General features: G+C 31.8%; 1 long non-coding RNA gene across 1 annotated transcript in view; it reads right to left on the bottom strand.

Moving 5' to 3' along the window:
- Positions 1-22,595, bottom strand: part of LOC118203433 (uncharacterized) — a 72,956-nt gene that overhangs the window by 43,936 nt on the left and 6,425 nt on the right. The window contains exon 2 of the long non-coding RNA XR_004760567.2: positions 19,374-19,655. This is a non-coding gene — a long non-coding RNA (uncharacterized LOC118203433). The remainder of the gene's footprint in view (positions 1-19,373; positions 19,656-22,595) is intronic.

Genomic DNA, 22,595 nt, shown 5'->3' on the forward strand with positions numbered 1-22,595 from the left:
TTACAGCGTTTTTAAATGATATCTACAAAAATTTTTGTTTTTAAAGAATTCCGTTTCTGAAGTGAATGATGAAAAGTGTGAAATGTTGGCAAATTTACTAAAAAGTCCGGATTCTTCGAGCTTTACAGTTATAATTAAATTTAATAGGAACGGTTATAGGAAGAGATGAAATACATCAAGGTACACAAGAGTTTTGAATGTTAAAGGAATAATGTTTATTGTAATGCATAAGACCCTTAGTTTCAATATTTACATAAGAATTTTGTAAGGAAGTATAATGCATCACGATTCAAAATCCTGTTGCGAAATGCTTGAGGAAGAATACGTAGTTTTGACAAGGTCGTATCTAGAGGAAATAAAGCACATGAGTTCATCTTCATGAATATTGCGCAACTCAGTTATGAAGGGCAAAATTTCGGCTGTTTATTCATTAAGAAGTAAGAAAATAATGTATAGAACATTCTTTGCGTGTAAAATAATCAGACATAAAAAAGAAGAGAAATCTTCGTAAAGAATTCTTTACTATAATCATACATTCTCATTTAACCAGATTTAATCAGATTAGCTGAGAATAAATACTGAAGAAAATTGCCCTTGGTCAAAACACGTTCTCATTATTCATGAGCATGAAAAGATTAATAAGCATAAGTAATATATTTTTCCTTTGCAGGTATTTTACTATATTTTTGGTATATGAAAAGGAACTATCTGCTTTTAGCCTTTTTCTTTGGTCAGGTTTTAAGTAGTAGCTATTCTTATAAACGATAGCAAAAATATATGGTACAATTACATTGTAAAGGTAGTTGTAAAATGTAAATATAAGTAACAACAAAGTTATGATCAGATCTGTTAGCTATTTAACCTCAGTAAGCTTTCTTTTTTTTCCATTTGTGAAATTTTATTTCAAAATCCTTCCATTCCCAAGAAGCTTTCCAAGGTATGAGAAAGGAAAATTATTTAAAACCTTAAAATTACAATCAAGAATGTTTGCTCGACTGCACATTTGATAATAGTAATTTTAAACTGTAATGTTGTAGAGTCATTTAGTTGATTTCAAAGCAGAAAACATGAAAAATCAGTATTTTCTTCGCATGTCAAATTCCGGAATTCCTGATTTGCCAGGCGGTCATGCTTCCATTTACACTACGAAGGCACGTGGTAAGGAGGGGAAACGTTTTTACATTCTTCCACACTTCAAGAGCGACCAGAAAGGGGATTACCCAGTAGCAAGTTCAAAGTGGTGACGAATTATCGCCCACAGTTTAATTCGGGTATTTCAAATTTCACAATTTAAAATATTTTCAAAATTTCGTTAAGTTTCAGAAAAATGTTCAACACTGAAATTATTGTTCTGAAAAGTAAACTTTTAATTCAAGAAACATATTCAAACAATAACCAAAAACCATAGAAATATTATGGTCAGAATTATTAGGAATAAAATATTCTGAAAAAATATTATGCAAATATACACTCAACAATCATTTACTGCTTTCACAAATGTTTTCAAGAATGTATACATACAAGAAAATAAAGAAATACCGTCTGTAGTCAGGAATGCTTCAGAAAGAGAAAATATCTTAGAATAAAATGTTAATTAAATCTGTTACTTTTAAAATTTCAAAATTTTAATATTTACCATTAATTAAGCAAAGAAGACAAAAGTTAGACTAACATTAAGAAAAATGTCATTAGGTTTATTTGTAAAGAAATCCTCGAGGTGCTGTTTGGCAGTCTCCAAAAAAGTGAACTCCGGGTCGTTCAGGGAATTTTTAAGAGAGGAAAATCCGAGGGGGATAGACCTGGTGAATATGAGGGTGACACAAAAGATGCCACCCATACTCAACAACTGTTTATTTGACATCGAAATGTAAGGTCTCGAAGGAAGACAAGCACCTAAGCGATTGGTCATTTCTGGGTCATTTGCTTCAGTTTTTGCTTTTAAAACTGCCATTTGAGAACACTATTTTGCTAATTTAATTATCTGATTTGGAGGCAGCAATTTGTAGTTTAACATTCCTTTGGAGTCCTACGATACTCAAAGCATCAGTTTTGAGGAATGCACACCCCCTTTTGATGAAACTAAAAGAGGTTCATTTGCGTTACCCATGAAAGGTATTTTTCTTCTAACCTTATTATATAGCTAGTATACATTACTCATCTCGAATAATGAATTCTTTCAAGAAAGCAATATCTATATTTCTTTTCAGCAAAGAGCCACTTACCAAAATTCGAGCAAGCATATTTTGCTCTGTTGAAATATGGATAATCATACAACGGAGTGGCTTACATACTCAGACTATTTCAATGTTCTGATTCAAGTAGTGTAGTTCTCGGCACATTTAGTCAGTCTGATAGCTCAACTATATATGATGGATTTTCAGTGACAACTTCTTTTAACAGATTTTTCTTTACAAAGGATGGTTGTCCAAAGCGGGAATTATCTTCTAGGCTGAAATTTTCGCCTAGATTGTTCTAAGTTTTTCTACTGCGAAGGGGGGGGGAGATGTGCCTAAACGCAAGCTAGATTTGCACAATATAAGCAGAAATGACCGCATTTAAACATATTTCTCGACCAAGATCACTCCTTAAAATAATTACAGGAAAACGCGCAGTGATTTGAAAAATCTCAGAACTTACCGGATACTATTAAGTTATTTTTAACTTATTAAATAAAGAATGTTAATACTTTTGAAAATATAATTTCTTTACATATTTAAACATATTTAAACGAGAGAGGCGGAAAATACCACCAGCTGTCTCTGATATATAGTAAATGTACAATTGGAATGACATTTCCTCAATTAGCAGATGAGATGATTTTTTTTTTTGTTTCCTCATCTTCTTCTCCTTCAGTTATGTATGTCTATTACGAAAAAGAAGCATTAACTGACGTATGAAAAAATTCTATTCTTTACCTTTTATAAGATTCTTTGTTATAAGTACAAATTCGCTGCTAGGGGTATATATGAAAGAAAATTACTTTTCGAATTCAAAAGTTATATTATTTAGAAATTAAAAAAATAAATAAAATAAAAGTGAACCATCATTTTGCGTTCTTCTCCTTCAGTTATATATGTCTATTATAAAAAAGGAAGCATTAATTGACGTATGCAAAAATTCTATTCTTTACCTTTTAAGATTCTTTGTTATAAGTACAAATTCGCTGCTAGAAGTATATATGAAAGAAAATTACTTTCCGAATTCAAAAGTTATATTATTTAGAAATTAAAAAATAAATAAATAAAAGGGAACCACCATTTTGCGTGATCGAAGTATTGATATACAGTCGTAAGCATCGATAACAATACAGTTCTTTAATAGAGAAAAAAGAATATTTTAACGATTATGTTCGTGATTTTATTATGCATTACGAATTCATTTATTTTGAAAAGAGTGTGGAGATTTTGATAGCTATGGATTATGATTACGATCGCGAAAACATTTTGTGCAAATTTTTCTTATATGTATAGTATCATCACATCAAAATTACGAATCTGTAAAGTTACTGCTTCGAGTGAAGCACATTGAAAATGAAACTTAATAAAACATTTTGTAAAATGTCGAGCTAGAAATTTACATATGATATCTTTCATATGCGTCACAAAAATATGAATCTTGGTCTTTAGCATAGCACGAATCACTGAAAAGTCCACCAGAAAATGCATTTAGATAAAAGGCGGAGGCGGAAACCGCAGTTTCGTGAAGTGCTGACGATATGCGATTCATTCAGTTTTTTGAAGATTGAGAGAAACGATTGTGTCCAGAAAGTTTGGTTTATACGATTATACCAAAGCAAGTGAGGGTTACCTTGCCTAAAAGGAGGGATGCCTTCGGCAGGGCCTTAAAAGGGAAATGGGATTGTACTCACATCACACACTCGGAAAACCATGAAAATACCCTTGCAGCAGACCCGTTCACCGCGATTTGAGCCCAACCCGAACTATTGCGTCCAGCAACTTTACCTCTAATCCACGGGTGGACCGCTTTTACGGAAGGTTTTTCTATTAAAATATTTTTGCAGTCATCGGTTGCGAGTAGATTTTCTTTCCTCCTATATAATACCTTTCCTGAAAACCATACCTATTTTATAAGCGCCGTTTAGCATTTAACAGTCATATTAAGGTACTTTGTGCCTTAACGTTTATGTTAAAAGGAAACGTATTTACTTAGTTTTATCTTCAAGTAAAATAGATTTAGATCGTTTATTTTCTTTCCTGCTTTATCGCTTTCAACATATGAAGCTTAAACGCGTAAGGCCGTCATAAGCATACTAAATACTTTAGCCCCTTCAAGAATGCAGGAATTATTTAAAAAAGGGAGTGTGCAAGAAAAAGAAAAGAAACGTCAAAGCATAAATGTTAAAGATAGAACAAATGTTAATATAATAATAAGCAACAAAAATCTATATAATTTGCATATATTTGAAATTCAGGATTATCTCATATGTGAGAGAATTGGTAGAATAACTTCACCTTTGTAAACTGAAGCTTCACTGAATTAGTTTCCTTCAGGGTCAAATAATAACGGCTTGGAATCTGATGGGTTACGGAAGTCTTGTCAGATATTTTAGAATCATTCTGACAAGTACCAGTCTTGAGCACTAATGATAAAAATCTTGACATATAACGAAGATAGGTTTAACTGGAATTCGTAATTTTCGTTCTCATCCGAAGAAATGACAATTTATAAACAGCATTACATCTTATCGTCTATAGTTTGTACACAAGATTAAAAAAATACATTTAATTTGGGAATTGCAAACAATATCGGTATGCGTTTTTTCATTTTACAGAGGGTAATATTATTATTCTTTGTCACACTCGTTTAAAACCTACCAGTATTTTTTAAATTGTAGCATCCTTTTATCATTACTGTATGAAAACAAATTAATTTTACTTTCTTTATAATAAACGAAAGGAAAACATATTTCTGAGCTTGAAGTGCTAAATAAATGCGGCTTACTTTTTTTTAATGTCACATCTTTGAATTTTCTACGAAGACGGTGTGAAATTATGTCGTTTAAAGCTTAGGTATTTCGTATGTTGAATGAAGATGATGGATGAGTCGTTACTAAAATACACATTTCATTTTTTATCACTGTTTGAACAATGAAACGGCTTTTATCCCATGGATCTTATCACAACTAGTTGGGAAACAAAATCCCTACGTATGGGATTATAGGAATTACATTTATCCGCGTATATTTTTCTGTAAAATCTTTAGGCCTTAACTAAGATTTTAAACAATATATGATGTACTTACAAAACAATACTGGAAGCACAAAAAGAACGTAGTTATCCTACGTAAAGATCCATAAATAATTACATGAATTGATTAATTAAACACTTTCAGCTAATTTTAAATTACAATTTTATTCGTATTTGATTAATTAAAAATACACACCTTCTTTGCTTAAATATAGGACTTTTCTGACAAAGGAGAAATTCTCTCCTAAAACATGCTTTTGAAAATGGATAAATAGCATAAAAATTTCACAATTTAAAATATTTTCAAAATTTCGTTAAGTTTCAGAAAAATGTTCAACACTGAAATTATTGTTCTGAAAAGTAAACTTTTAATTCAAGAAACATATTCAAACAATAACCAAAAACCATAGAAATATTATGGTCAGAATTATTAGGAATAAAATATTCTGAAAAAATATTATGCAAATATACACTCAACAATCATTTACTGCTTTCACAAATGTTTTCAAGAATGTATACATACAAGAAAATAAAGAAATACCGTCTGTAGTCAGGAATGCTTCAGAAAGAGAAAATATCTTAGAATAAAATGTTAATTAAATCTGTTACTTTTAAAATTTCAAAATTTTAATATTTACCATTAATTAAGCAAAGAAGACAAAAGTTAGACTAACATTAAGAAAAATGTCATTAGGTTTATTTGTAAAGAAATCCTCGAGGTGCTGTTTGGCAGTCTCCAAAAAAGTGAACTCCGGGTCGTTCAGGGAATTTTTAAGAGAGGAAAATCCGAGGGGGATAGACCTGGTGAATATGAGGGTGACACAAAAGATGCCACCCATACTCAACAACTGTTTATTTGACATCGAAATGTAAGGTCTCGAAGGAAGACAAAGCACCTAAGCGATTGGTCATTTCTGGGTCATTTGCTTCAGTTTTTGCTTTTAAAACTGCCATTTGAGAACACTATTTTGCTAATTTAATTATCTGATTTGGAGGCAGCAATTTGTAGTTTAACATTCCTTTGGAGTCCTACGATACTCAAAGCATCAGTTTTGAGGAATGCACACCCCCTTTTGATGAAACTAAAAGAGGTTCATTTGCGTTACCCATGAAAGGTATTTTTCTTCTAACCTTATTATATAGCTAGTATACATTACTCATCTCGAATAATGAATTCTTTCAAGAAAGCAATATCTATATTTCTTTTCAGCAAAGAGCCACTTACCAAAATTCGAGCAAGCATATTTTGCTCTGTTGAAATATGGATAATCATACAACGGAGTGGCTTACATACTCAGACTATTTCAATGTTCTGATTCAAGTAGTGTAGTTCTCGGCACATTTAGTCAGTCTGATAGCTCAACTATATATGATGGATTTTCAGTGACAACTTCTTTTAACAGATTTTTCTTTACAAAGGATGGTTGTCCAAAGCGGGAATTATCTTCTAGGCTGAAATTTTCGCCTAGATTGTTCTAAGTTTTTCTACTGCGAAGGGGGGGGGGAGATGTGCCTAAACGCAAGCTAGATTTGCACAATATAAGCAGAAATGACCGCATTTAAACATATTTCTCGACCAAGATCACTCCTTAAAATAATTACAGGAAAACGCGCAGTGATTTGAAAAATCTCAGAACTTACCGGATACTATTAAGTTATTTTTAACTTATTAAATAAAGAATGTTAATACTTTTGAAAATATAATTTCTTTACATATTTAAACATATTTAAACGAGAGAGGCGGAAAATACCACCAGCTGTCTCTGATATATAGTAAATGTACAATTGGAATGACATTTCCTCAATTAGCAGATGAGATGATTTTTTTTTTTTGTTTCCTCATCTTCTTCTCCTTCAGTTATGTATGTCTATTACGAAAAAGAAGCATTAACTGACGTATGAAAAAATTCTATTCTTTACCTTTTATAAGATTCTTTGTTATAAGTACAAATTCGCTGCTAGGGGTATATATGAAAGAAAATTACTTTTCGAATTCAAAAGTTATATTATTTAGAAATTAAAAAAATAAATAAAATAAAAGTGAACCATCATTTTGCGTTCTTCTCCTTCAGTTATATATGTCTATTATAAAAAAGGAAGCATTAATTGACGTATGCAAAAATTCTATTCTTTACCTTTTAAGATTCTTTGTTATAAGTACAAATTCGCTGCTAGAAGTATATATGAAAGAAAATTACTTTCCGAATTCAAAAGTTATATTATTTAGAAATTAAAAAATAAATAAATAAAAGGGAACCACCATTTTGCGTGATCGAAGTATTGATATACAGTCGTAAGCATCGATAACAATACAGTTCTTTAATAGAGAAAAAAGAATATTTTAACGATTATGTTCGTGATTTTATTATGCATTACGAATTCATTTATTTTGAAAAGAGTGTGGAGATTTTGATAGCTATGGATTATGATTACGATCGCGAAAACATTTTGTGCAAATTTTTCTTATATGTATAGTATCATCACATCAAAATTACGAATCTGTAAAGTTACTGCTTCGAGTGAAGCACATTGAAAATGAAACTTAATAAAACATTTTGTAAAATGTCGAGCTAGAAATTTACATATGATATCTTTCATATGCGTCACAAAAATATGAATCTTGGTCTTTAGCATAGCACGAATCACTGAAAAGTCCACCAGAAAATGCATTTAGATAAAAGGCGGAGGCGGAAACCGCAGTTTCGTGAAGTGCTGACGATATGCGATTCATTCAGTTTTTTGAAGATTGAGAGAAACGATTGTGTCCAGAAAGTTTGGTTTATACGATTATACCAAAGCAAGTGAGGGTTACCTTGCCTAAAAGGAGGGATGCCTTCGGCAGGGCCTTAAAAGGGAAATGGGATTGTACTCACATCACACACTCGGAAAACCATGAAAATACCCTTGCAGCAGACCCGTTCACCGCGATTTGAGCCCAACCCGAACTATTGCGTCCAGCAACTTTACCTCTAATCCACGGGTGGACCGCTTTTACGGAAGGTTTTTCTATTAAAATATTTTTGCAGTCATCGGTTGCGAGTAGATTTTCTTTCCTCCTATATAATACCTTTCCTGAAAACCATACCTATTTTATAAGCGCCGTTTAGCATTTAACAGTCATATTAAGGTACTTTGTGCCTTAACGTTTATGTTAAAAGGAAACGTATTTACTTAGTTTTATCTTCAAGTAAAATAGATTTAGATCGTTTATTTTCTTTCCTGCTTTATCGCTTTCAACATATGAAGCTTAAACGCGTAAGGCCGTCATAAGCATACTAAATACTTTAGCCCCTTCAAGAATGCAGGAATTATTTAAAAAAGGGAGTGTGCAAGAAAAAGAAAAGAAACGTCAAAGCATAAATGTTAAAGATAGAACAAATGTTAATATAATAATAAGCAACAAAAATCTATATAATTTGCATATATTTGAAATTCAGGATTATCTCATATGTGAGAGAATTGGTAGAATAACTTCACCTTTGTAAACTGAAGCTTCACTGAATTAGTTTCCTTCAGGGTCAAATAATAACGGCTTGGAATCTGATGGGTTACGGAAGTCTTGTCAGATATTTTAGAATCATTCTGACAAGTACCAGTCTTGAGCACTAATGATAAAAATCTTGACATATAACGAAGATAGGTTTAACTGGAATTCGTAATTTTCGTTCTCATCCGAAGAAATGACAATTTATAAACAGCATTACATCTTATCGTCTATAGTTTGTACACAAGATTAAAAAAATACATTTAATTTGGGAATTGCAAACAATATCGGTATGCGTTTTTTCATTTTACAGAGGGTAATATTATTATTCTTTGTCACACTCGTTTAAAACCTACCAGTATTTTTTAAATTGTAGCATCCTTTTATCATTACTGTATGAAAACAAATTAATTTTACTTTCTTTATAATAAACGAAAGGAAAACATATTTCTGAGCTTGAAGTGCTAAATAAATGCGGCTTACTTTTTTTTCATGTCACATCTTTGAATTTTCTACGAAGACGGTGTGAAATTATGTCGTTTAAAGCTTAGGTATTTCGTATGTTGAATGAAGATGATGGATGAGTCGTTACTAAAATACACATTTCATTTTTTATCACTGTTTGAACAATGAAACGGCTTTTATCCCATGGATCTTATCACAACTAGTTGGGAAACAAAATCCCTACGTATGGGATTATAGGAATTACATTTATCCGCGTATATTTTTCTGTAAAATCTTTAGGCCTTAACTAAGATTTTAAACAATATATGATGTACTTACAAAACAATACTGGAAGCACAAAAAGAACGTAGTTATCCTACGTAAAGATCCATAAATAATTACATGAATTGATTAATTAAACACTTTCAGCTAATTTTAAATTACAATTTTATTCGTATTTGATTAATTAAAAATACACACCTTCTTTGCTTAAATATAGGACTTTTCTGACAAAGGAGAAATTCTCTCCTAAAACATGCTTTTGAAAATGGATAAATAGCATAAAAATTTCACAATTTAAAATATTTTCAAAATTTCGTTAAGTTTCAGAAAAATGTTCAACACTGAAATTATTGTTCTGAAAAGTAAACTTTTAATTCAAGAAACATATTCAAACAATAACCAAAAACCATAGAAATATTATGGTCAGAATTATTAGGAATAAAATATTCTGAAAAAATATTATGCAAATATACACTCAACAATCATTTACTGCTTTCACAAATGTTTTCAAGAATTTATACATACAAGAAAATAAAGAAATACCGTCTGTAGTCAGGAATGCTTCAGAAAGAGAAAATATCTTAGAATAAAATGTTAATTAAATCTGTTACTTTTAAAATTTCAAAATTTTAATATTTACCATTAATTAAGCAAAGAAGACAAAAATATATTAGCAAGCAAAGATAAAAGAAGCACAAAATACGTGAATTATATTAAGAATGTAAACATATGAATAATGCTCCCTTTGCTGTAATTTGTGTGTTTTAAATACTCTTCTAATAACAGAAAATATATATGACTACACATATAAGATATTTTCTAAGATATTGTAAGGAAACTCCGTTACAATAAATAAATAACTGTCACCTATAAGCAGCGTACCTCCAGGGGGATTAACAACACCCTGCTTGACTTTTGAACATCTAAAATACTGTCATGATATTTTTTTCCTTTTGCTTGAACATTCATGTTATGCGAAAGATTTTATCTTTGTTTTGCTTATTACTATTTTATTCCAGGATTTTGATTCATAATTTATTAAGCAATCTTTTTCAAAGGTCTTTGATAAGGCAACTAAACATTTTTAACTCCTCTTTTAAAAACTTTATTTGTAAAATTTACTTTTAAAAATTTCAATTAAAAATATATAATGTTTGGCTTAATATAACATTTTTAATAATTTTAATAATTTAAATTTTAAAACACAGTCAAACGAGAGTCAAAGCACTATTGAAAATTATCATTAAATCCAGGTTATCCTTAGTAATATGAAACGGACAGATGACGGGCAAGAGAAAGATTGCGAATGAACCTGCAGGCGATCCCCGCAGGGGGAGCGGACAAGGAAAAGGACAACGCAACCGAGATGAGACAGACTTGGATTCGCAGTTTGATAAGATATTATTTTTTATTTGTTTTCCGGCAGTAATTTACCTCATTATCTTTAATTTAAATTTTAAAATTTTTATTTAGCCTTTGCATTTTTCTTCGAATTAACCCTTAACAATTTCTACTCATATTTCCGAATTTAAGGATTTATTCGTAAGGCTTTTACTTAGTTTTAGATGTAAATTTTTTATTTCTTCCATACATTTTAATCATTGTTAGTCTCCTATGTACTCTTAATTTTAACTTATTTCTTACATCTTCTCATACTGACATATTTATTTTCCATAATCTTAATACTTATTGTTAATAATTTTTAATATTTTATTTCATTTTCCACAGATTTTGTTTTCATCTCGTTTTACTAATTTCCAAAATACTCCGAATTTTAACTTATTTCTTACTACAACATTTTTTTCCATAATTGTAATACATAATGTTATTAATTTTGCCGTACCACTTAATTTTAGATCATATTTTATCATTTAAAATATAGGCTCTAACACAGTAACCGACATTCACCGCAGTTATACTTCTTTAAATAAATATGATCTAAGTATAGTATAGGAATAGTTTGGTTTGGTTAGGTTAGGTTAGGTTAGGTTTTTTTTAATACTGCACAGCACATAAGAGCTATCTATGTTCATAGAGGACTTTCCGAGGAAAACTGGCTTGTGTCCACGCTAGCCATGGGAAAAATCACGAAAACACTCATGCAGCCAGTTCGTTCTCCGGGTTTCGAAGTAATAGGGTTCAGTAGTGCTTGGTCATTGCTGGGGTTCAGTGGTGCTCGGTCCTGTACTTGGCCGAAACTGTACTTGGAATACCCACTGATGGTCTGTATACACTGCATTTCTGTTTCTGTAAGTACTATCAAAATGTGTGCTGCGAATTTATGAAAATATATTTTCTTAGAAGAATTACTTTTTTAATAAGAACTAACGTTCAGATATTTTATATAGTTTTGAACTTTTTACGTATTGAACTAATGTAAAGTAATTAAGTAAGTACTGAAATTTGTACTTACTTAACCCTCTGGCTGATCATCCCACGATTTCCACGGGCAGCTCAAATGTAGCAAAATTTGCTCATCCCGCGATTTCCGCGGGCATATGTTTTTCTTCCTTTATTGAGGAGCGGATCCCGTTTTTTCCCCGTTTAACCATTGAAATAAATTTTTAGTTTACGTTTTGGCCAAAAGATATCGTTAGTTATCCACTAAATTGCGGCATTTGAAGGCACGTGGTATTAGCGCTCAAACTTCACTTTTTGCCGCTTTTTTTCTTACAGAAATGGCTGCTAGAAAACGTTCAGTGATTATATTGATTATTTAATTATTAATTAGATTAATAATTAGATTGATTATTAATTAGATTTATTGAAACTGGTGCAAAGATTGTGAAGTTGGACTTCGCATTGAACCCTGTTTTGAACTCATGCTAAACTGCATCATGCTAAACTGCATTTCTAAGGTATTTTTTCCTCAGCGATTTATATTTTCTTAAATTTTATACATTTTACTTTTTTATATTATGCAATAAATAGAAATTAACTGTAATTCGACTGAAATTTATTTTTAAAAAGATTTTTTTTGGTGATAACATCTGAAATTGGTTTTTCTGACAACTTAGTTTCTCATGATAAAAATCTATATAAAAAATAATTTCTAGAAAGAAAAAGAACATTTTTCAGTTCTCCAATATATATAGATTTAAAATATGGGACAAAAAATTTTGGAAGCGATTTCGCTCCACAAATTGAGCAGTCAGAGGGTTAATTACTTTACTCTAAGTACTGAAATTTTTACGTATTGCACAAATGTAATAAATTTCGATTTCTCTCATAAAGTTCTTAAATTCGTAACAGTGACATAAAAATATTGTTACGAAATGTACAGGCGCGGTAAGATGGCTTTCCCGCAAAGCAGTTTTAGGTTTGCCATAAAATGACAAGAAAAGGCAGGGTTACCCCAGTTGGAGAGAAATCGCCCATTTGGCGACAAAATTGGCGATATACCATGAGTGCCTCCTCTAGAGTGCGAAATAGTTACTCTCGAGTTAGTCAGTCCGTGCGGAGTCGATCGAGTTGACAGCCGGGCAGCGAGTGCCGAGTGCCGAGTGGGTCATCGAGTGCATCGAAGAGCCTCTTAGTGTATCACGGTTAGTGCATCGTCGAGAGAGTGTGTTAAACTCCGGGAACGACTAAACAGAAGAGTCGGGAGCCGTGCTCTGTGTGTCGTCGAGTGCATCGCGAGTTGTAGCGTGGAGAGTCTCCAGAGTAGGGGGAGTTCCGAGAACGACCGAGCAGAATCGGGAGCTGTACTCTGGTGCTTTGCAGTGAAGCTGTCTCCACCGTTATAGCCTTATAACCTGAAGGCTGTGTCGCTGATTGTTCCACCGAGTGCATAGTAGATCTTCGACGACTGTAAAACGTGACTTTAGAGCTGTCCTGATTAATATTGGCTAAATAAAGTGTGTTTCGACACTTCATCAAGTGTCGTCGTTATTCACTCCAATTCTACGAACCCCGTACGAACGTGAAGGAAGAAAATAACGTAGCAACTGGTGTCAGAAAAAAAAAAAACGTAACAATATTTTAAAAGTTTCAACAGATTAAAATCAAATGCGCAAAATTTACTCGCTCCAAATTTTTCTAAATCTTGTTTCATAAAAAGGAAATGTGCCTTTCTTAATTAAACAACTTAAATTTCCCCGCTTCTATCTTCAGGTTTTGTTTAATTTTCATGACATATTACTGAATATAGGTATGAGATACGTTTTATTCTGAAATGCATGCTATGCAAGGCTAATCGGATTATCTGATATTCTAGGAATTATCTTATGCTTGACAAGAGATTAGTTAAGAGATTTTTTATTAAAATCCTTCATTCAATATATTTATTGCAGGGTTTCAATTCAAAATTCTTCAGTTGGCGGTATTTTTATCATTCCTACATATTGTCTCGAAGAATTTAAATTAATGATACTTCTGGCAGTTTTGAACCATGCGAAGATAAATTTTCTTTTATTGATTAACAAATTCGGTTCTAAGAACTACTTTTCCCATTAACACCTTTTTTTATACGGACTCCGAATGAAAAATGTAACTTTACTGAACTGTGTAGTGATTAAAATTTTGGCAGTCTGAAAATTTATCTTTAATTCCTTTCTTAAAGTGAAACCGCTGGTCTAAAAGTAATTGTTAATGAAATATTAAGATGTAGAATCTTTTAGAAATAATTTTTTTATGAAATACAATTACAAACAATAACAACTGCGCTCTAGGTATTTGTGCTCCAAATGTTTTATTATGAAATATGTATACTTTTAAATCTGATAGCAAAAGATAAAATAAGAAACACGTCAAAGTTTGCAAACACAATGCTTGCAATCACCGCGCAGTACAAGAGCTTAGACGAGCAGTGTTTTTAATACTGCCGTTATCCTTAAATTTTTCTGTTCGTGACTATGTAATAGACCTGCGTGTCATTTTACTGAAAAGCAACGAAGGAAACTGAAAAAAATGACGAAACATGAAAAATTTATGCGCTGTTTACCAGTTTAATAACGTGTGTGTCAGACCATGATAACTCTGTCATAAATGATGAGAATCCAAGAATGCGTGGGCGGTGCTCCGAGTTTGAAGCTAAACAAATCCGATGCCATATAGTTAAGAAATCTACACTGGGAATAAACATGCAGTTCTTACCCCATACTATTTTGAGAACACTTTGAGAACTATTTTGAGAACATACTATTTGAGAACACCGTATACTTATAAAGCTCTAATTCAGGTGCATATTCAAATATGACTGTAGAGAAATCTTGCGAAAAAATTTCTACTATTATTCTTTCTTTAATCTGATAGTGTACGGCATTTTGCTAAAATAATTTTTTTTTGTCAATTTTAGAATTACAAAATTTAAAGCATACTCAGAAATATTTAAAAGGTTAAAAAAGAGTTATTTCTCTAAATTTACATATAAAGCTTTCTACTTCAGTGAAGTGAGCATTATCGTTATAAATAAAGAAATTAATAAACAAAGAGAAATTTAGTGGATTACGTACAGAGATTCAAAACACAAAGTAAACATTTCAGACTTAATATCCCCATACCACATAGTTAATTAATTTTTTTACATATAAAAAAAACTAAGTAATAATTATTTTTATACTTAACAATTCTTTTACGATGTACTTACTTGATAATACATAAAACAGGCTGAAGCTGAGTTTCAAAATGGCAAGATCAGATGGGAATACAAATACCGAATGCCGCAAAAACATTTAATGAAAACGATAAAAAAAGTGTCAAGTATTTAATAAATTTTACTGATTTGAAAAATAAATGTCAGCTCCGTTTCGATCGGTCTAAAATTTAATATCACATCTTTTATTTTCTTTAAAAATAACTTCCTCGTTTTTTCTCGTATTTTTGTGTGTACTTTCCTCTTTAAGATCTTGTTTATTTAAATTAATCAGTCATTTTTCCGTTAGTTCTGTTTTTTTCCCCCTACTCGTCTTCGTAACAATACAAATTAGGTCAACTATTTGAGAAATAACTAAAAAAGAGTTATTTAGTTAGTTTGCATTTTTAAATAATAACTACTGTATGTTTATTACTGTTTTGTAGACTAAATGCCAATATATCCTTGTTCCTGCAAAAGGAAGTCAGCTTTTGAGCTGAAGCTTCAAAGCCAAGCTGAAGGCAGTGTAGTGAGTGTTGGTTGTTTGCTGTTTAGCATTTGTTAATTTAGTCTACTAGCTTGGAGGGACTTCTTTTAATGTAAACAGAAGATTTTTAATCTATTTCGAATATTTTTTCTCCGAATACTTCAGTTTGTAGTTTTAGTATTGAATTGTTTGTAATTTTAGTTCGTAACATTTCTTAAACTATAGAGATTAAGCAAATATTCATTATTTTTTGAGTTATTGACTTGAGTAAGGAATTTAGTAAAGATTACGGCAATTCGACTGAGCTATTTAGCAGAAATATTATACGTTAAAGTAAAACGTTAAGCAGAGTTACACTGTAAAACGTTTTTATTATTCTTTAAAAACACCTGTTTTTTACATGAACAAATTCAATCCTTTAATAACTATGTAACTTTTACTCTAGTGTATCAAAACGCCTCATCAGATTTAAGCGCTGATGTATGAAAAAGTTCGTCAGAATTTAGTGATTACATAGATTATTCAGCTTATAACGTATTTCTTCCGCCTTCGAAGTATGCCTTCGTGGTGTAGTGGCCAGCATGCTCGACGCGAATTCAAGAGGTCCGTGGTTCGAGTCCCGAAGAGGGCATTGTTCATTTTTTATCTCTCCTGTTTTCAAAAAATTACATAATGCTTCTACAGTGGCGCCCGAAGTAAAAGATGGTGAATGATGATTCTTCACCAGCAGGATTTGGCGATTGGGTCCCCTAATACCCATTCGCCCTTTAAAAGGGGGAGTAAATAAGGTATTTCTCCCGCCTTCTTAGCGTGCCTTCGTGGTATAGTGGTCTGCATGCTCGGTGCGTATTCGAGAGGTCAGTGGTTCGATTCTCGGCGAAGGCATTGCTCATTTTTCAAGGGTCCTGCTTCCAAAAAATCCTAATGTCTCTACAAATTTATAAAGCATTTACGAGATATATAAAGTTAATTTTACCTTTGAATGCAAATTTATTATAATTATTTATCTTATTAAAATTAAACGTGTATTTTAGCAAAACCAAGTTTTCTTTTCTCTCATCAGGAACATCACGTTCGTTGCGAAAGAAAATAATTGATTGAAAGTATCATTATTATACTATAATCCATACATTAATTCCATTTTAAAGGGCAAAAAAGGAATGTTTGATGCTATAGAGGTAAATAAAACCAATGAATGCATTTCAGGTTTAGTTCTAGAAAAATAAGTTGGATGAGAAAGATTTTCAGTTTTTACCCTCTCAGAGTAAGTACAAAGGTGAGACCATTTTTCTCAGCATAAGTAGAGAAATTTGACCTGTTTTGTCTACGTCACAGAAGCATTTAAACTTTCGGAAAGATTTTTTAAATTTCACTCTGCATGTCTTTTAAGCCAGCTTTGTAATTGCTGCAAACTGCAACTAAAAATTTCTATAAAAGGACATACTAATATCATTCTGCTGATTGATCAAAACTTGGACGAAAGTCATCAAGATTTTCTACAGTGCTGGACTGTGTTGAAAAGATTGACGCCATCTACTGAATGTTTTATTATCGTCGACTGAGACATTAATAAACAGTAGTAGCATTTGCTTGTTCCATTGAATTGTTTGAAAATAGAATTCGCATCAGTTATTTACAGATAGAAACGAAAATTAAGCTATAATATTTTAATACTAATTGGAATTAATTATTCTGGCAATTATTTGATTCGCGTATCACTGTAGTCACTCTAGAAAAACTTTACCAGCAAAAGATAGTAGAAGAATAGCAGATCAATGAAACAGCGCATTTAACAAACTTCTTAAAGGCTTCATAATATGAAGAAGACAATTTTGGGGCTGATTCGAAACTATAAACTAAACTAAAAAAAATATTACGCCTGAATTTTAAGTTTGCTTGCTGGATTAATGGAAAAGCATACTAAGGCTATCTGCTATAATTTCAAATGTTAAGTGCAGATTCGTTTCCTTTAACATAAAATTTATGACGTCAGTTAAATTATTAAACTAGTGATGGATAACTTCTGTGTTTTCCAGAGCCAGTTTAAAACTGGTCATGGTCTCGCGTTAAGTTATATTTAGCAAATATTGAGGAATACAACCTAGAATAGTAAACATCGATTTTTTTCACGATTTTTGTAGCATTAATTTCCAGTAATCTTTTTATAAAGCTAATTTTAAAATAGAAAGACGTATGAAAATGCACAGAAATTCGAAAATTTTGTTAATTAATAATAATGATATCTGTTAACTTCGGTCATTAATTAGCCATCACTGATTTAAACTAGCGCAATTAAGGATTTTTATTTCATTTCTGCCATCTCATAAGCAGTTATTCCTCTTGCGCTTTGCATAATTTAAATAATCCTTTTTCCATGTAATCCATGTAAGATGTTTAGGCAAAAAAGAATATAGGCACTATTTCCCTAAAATTGATCCGAGGTATGTATATACTTCCATTAAAATATCCTTAGATAAAGGAAGAGAATTTTATAAGATCAAGTTCAGCATTCTGATACGGAGGATTATGTAAAAGTGTGAAAATTACAATAACTCCTCATATCAGTATTCTTAAACTCAGTAATCTCAACTCTTAAACTATTGTAACTGGAAGCTAAAATCTTGCAGAACCTACCAGACTGAGGCGAGATATCGCTACGTCTTAAAGAATTCACAAGTACTTGAAGAAGTTTGTATTTAGTCTTAAATTGAACAGTGCAGGCACAGCTGGCCAGAGTGTTTAAATAACAGTAAGAAACGGCTGCCAGAAGCTCTAATCTAAACATACGGATACTCATTATGAAGTGATTTATGCGGCCACAGAAGGTGCTTTAATGAGATATATAAGAAAATTAAGCCACTGAGGGCATATGACTTTGATGAGCTAGTAAGTGAAACTCCAGCAGAACGGTCAAGAAAATGAGGAGACGATTGATTCCTTTACTGCATGAGTGCAAAATCTAATGAAGCGCGAAGACAAACAAAAGTCACGCCGCGATAGAAAACAATTAAACGTTGCCAACCAAAACTAGACTACGAAGTTGTAATCTCTAAGCATGTGAATAGCAAATGATATTCTAGAATGATTTGGTAACTATGAACTTTTGAAAATTTTGCAGCATCACAGCTAAGTCCAGTTTCGAAGATATGCTTATTTAGTAATGTGGTCGTTATGGATCAGTTGTTTCTAATCAGCATTACAACTGATGAATAAAAGTAATGCATGTGCATTTACAACTCTTCTCAGAGTTCTAATCTAAACATTCAAAACCCTCAGCTTAAATTCACACCAACCTAATTTGCATTCTGGTCAGGACTGTGGAAAGAAGTTCTGTAAAGACTTAAATAACAATAAGTGGTTGATTAACATAAAATACCTTGCAACTCAAACTGCATGCGGATCTGATACGCGATCTGAAAACAGCTGACGGGCCAGAACAAGGCTTTAACAATATTTTAAAAATAAGTTTAACAAAACTAAAAAGAATAATTAAATTTTAAATTTCATTTATTAAATGATTATCAAAACGTAAACTGTAATAAAAACATAAAGATTTTTGTTTAATTTATAAATTTAATTCAGGTTTATATTTATTGTTTATTAAGTCTGGAGATTGGTACCTGCAGGAAAATACTGTTGGTTACACTTTGTAATTCAGGCACATTGACAGTTAAATATTAAGTTTTAGACTGACTTTTAGTTCAGTTAACTCTAATAAATTAAACTAACCACTAAATAATTTGCTTTTAAGCTAAAGTAAAAATAAACGAATTATGAAAACTTTTCAAGAGGGACAAAATATGAGAATAAAAAATGACAATTCTTCTCTTAGTTATTAAACTTTTTCCCACACTTACAGAACAAAATACACATGTTTATATGTAAATAATTACAAACCTTATATTTTTTCCCTCCTTTCCGCATGTCCTTTGTTGTATAAGTGGAAACACTCTCGACACGTATTTGGGAGGTCCGGAGTTCGAATTCCGGGGACGGATAACCTGCCCGATATAACCTGTTGAACTCAGCAACTTCCTTATTTCTCATTACAGCTTGATAGTTAATGGCATTTCTATTTTGAGAAAACTTGTCACTCCGGAGAATCTAGAAACTATCTGTATCATTCATTGTTAGATACTCAGTCAATCGGGTTCTTTTCTTAAACTTGTCAATTTTGACCTGCGAAAGAAAAACAAATCTGTTCGCATATAAGTATACTCCCAAACAAAGCGATTGTTCTCATTGCAAAAACTCGCGATTGTGTGTATATACCTTTTGACAAGTAAGAATAAAAATTAATCAAATCTACATCTTCAAAATTTGAATGAGATTTATATTAAATTATAAGCTAACTAGCTACATTTGTAGATTTTCTGGCTTGTTATTCCCGTTTGCTTTGAATGGTTATGAAAACAATCTAGAACTGGACTTCAAATCAATAATCAAATAAATCTTTAAAATCTTTATCCAAAATTGTAACAATAATATTATTGTATAATTCTTGAGATTTTTTATTTAAAATAATAGTATAGGATTTAAGCTGTAGGAAATATACGAATTTTTTTTAATCCCAGCTGTGTTTTCCCTAATTGCAATTTAACTTTAAAAAATTTAATACAGGCTTATATGTCAGTGATAAGTTCATTCTTTCCTTGCAGTTCTTTAAGAGAATATTTAAATGGCCGTTAAATGCAAAGTATAAATCTTAACCAGGGCAATAAACGACCTCGAGGGGCTGTGCAAGCTATCACGGCTTTTAAGCTTCAGATGTTGATTGAGTGAGTTGAAAACAGTTTTTGTAGATAACATTTTATTATATTTAATGCATCTAATAACTCGCTTTGTTGAAACATATGTCTGTAAATTGGATTTGAGAATATTTAATTGCGACAAACTGGAATAAATTTCATTCTAGTAAGAAACTAAGTCTAAATTTCTACTTAGTCTAAATTTCGACGTTATTAAATTTTTACATAGAATGAATAAAATTTTTAATTATTTTATTTAAAAACTTCAATTATTGAAATATTGCTGATGACTGAGAAAGTTATATATATATATATATATTATAGAAAATTTTTAATTTGGGTAGAAAATGCAGTCAGGGTTAAATGGTTCAAGAGATACACATGATTAAGATACAGTAAAACCTATCAGAGTGTTCCTAAGATGACCACCTTTGAAAGCGCTAGTATATTTTAGAACATAATTAGCTAACGGCATTGAAACATGACCATGGAATTGGAGATGGTAGCAATAGGAATATTTTTACTGAATTTAATGTTCGACTCACTAGATATTGAGAAAATTAAATATGATTATTACAGAATTGAGAAAAAGATTTAAAGTATTTGCATTAAAATACTATTTTTAAAGCATTTCTTTTTATTATTTTAAATCTGAGACAATATTTTACGTACACGAATTTTAAGTTTACGTAGATTTTCAGTCTAGGCTGAACTGAATAAATATAGACTGAGTTTTGAAAGCTGAATTGTAGCTGGTAATAGAATTTTTAATATCTGTGTAATCCAGCACTTAGAAGGAAATGCTACTTTTAATCACTATTGAATTTTTGAGAATTAAGTAATTATGTGCATTAGTTACTATATATACGTTAGGCATGTTGAAAAATGTGGAAACGATGTATCGATATTTTCTCAGAGATATTATTACATGAAATTGTAGAGAATTGTGATTGCATTAATGTACAATAGTGTATTTTGATACCTTTAATACTACCCAATTGTTTTTTTTTCTGAATGACACTTTGAATTTGAAAATATTTGAAAAAGTTAGAGAAATCTTTTCTATGTATCATCTGTTCTCTTCTCCCATGCAATGCTGTTTGAAGCATACTGAGGAACTATTACTGCATTTTTTCAATTCCATTAATAATTAAACAACTGCTGAATTTGCACTAATTACTACTACTAATTTGCACATTTTAAGGTTTATAAATATCATGGAATATAATGAACGTATATGGGGTATCTCGCTTAAGAGTGCACGCATTTCAGTGAGGGGTAGGTTACTCAAAGAAGATTCAAAAATACATAGCAGTATAAGGCTAGAAACGCATTCGTAGCACGCTAGAGGCCACTGCTGTAGAACAGTTAAATTCTCCGCGAACAAAATTAGGCATTCGACAATCAACTGTAGAATGGTAGGTTTCAGTAATACCGAATTAGTAGATATAGCACACAGAGCAGCTGACTGCATTAGGTGAGCCATTGGTGCACCGTTACAGTTTGCGGAACCCGAATCTCCAGATGTTTGCACGGCTGCATCAAAGATTGTACAATACGGTATCTTTCGGGACAAGTCAAAAAACGGAGAAAAATAATGCAGACACCTGGAAGTAGAAGAAATGGTGTTTTCTTAAGCAGAAAGGAATCCACATATCAGCACATGAGCGATCGTTACAAATCTTAGCGTTTCTAAAACCATCATCTGGAGAATCCTGTACTCGAACCACTTGTATCCATACTACAAACAACGCGTACAGAAACTGCTTCATGCTGATAATGCGTCATAAGTTGCATTTGCCGAATGGTACGAGTAGAAGTTTGGGAAGCAATCTCATTTTCCAGCTGCTAACTGTTTACCAACGAGACTTTCTTTAGCAGAAAGGGCTGCTACTATGCATGTGAAGCACATGCATGGGCAGTGAACAAACCCATGAGTACCCGATCACGTGCAGAATACCGATTTTCCATCAATGTTTGGAAGAGCATTGTTGACGACCACCTAATAGGCCCATATCTCACGCCTGCTCATCTGGGCGCACGGTCACATATGATTTTCGAGTAGGAAATCTTCCCCGGATTGGTAGATGAGCAAAGTATCCAGTAGCTGTAGAGCAATGATATAATGGCACTCAAGCGAATTTTATTATTTCTATTCGGAATTTTATTCTTTCTATTTCTATTTTCTATTTAAAAAAAAAAAAAAGATCAATTAAGTAATCAATTAAGTAAACAGCGATCATCGTTTGATCAAGTATCCGAGTTCGACAGAGGAAGGATAGTGGGCTACCGATAGTGTGGATTATCTTTCAAGGAAATCGGTAGTCGTGTTGGACGAAGCCAAACAGCTATGATGCGGATATGTGACCTT

This window comes from Stegodyphus dumicola, chromosome X2 (genome assembly GCF_044657685.1).
Source record: "Stegodyphus dumicola isolate Sdum_Otavi_A_Nest chromosome X2, ASM4465768v1".
Taxonomy (NCBI): Eukaryota; Metazoa; Arthropoda; class Arachnida; order Araneae; family Eresidae; genus Stegodyphus; species Stegodyphus dumicola.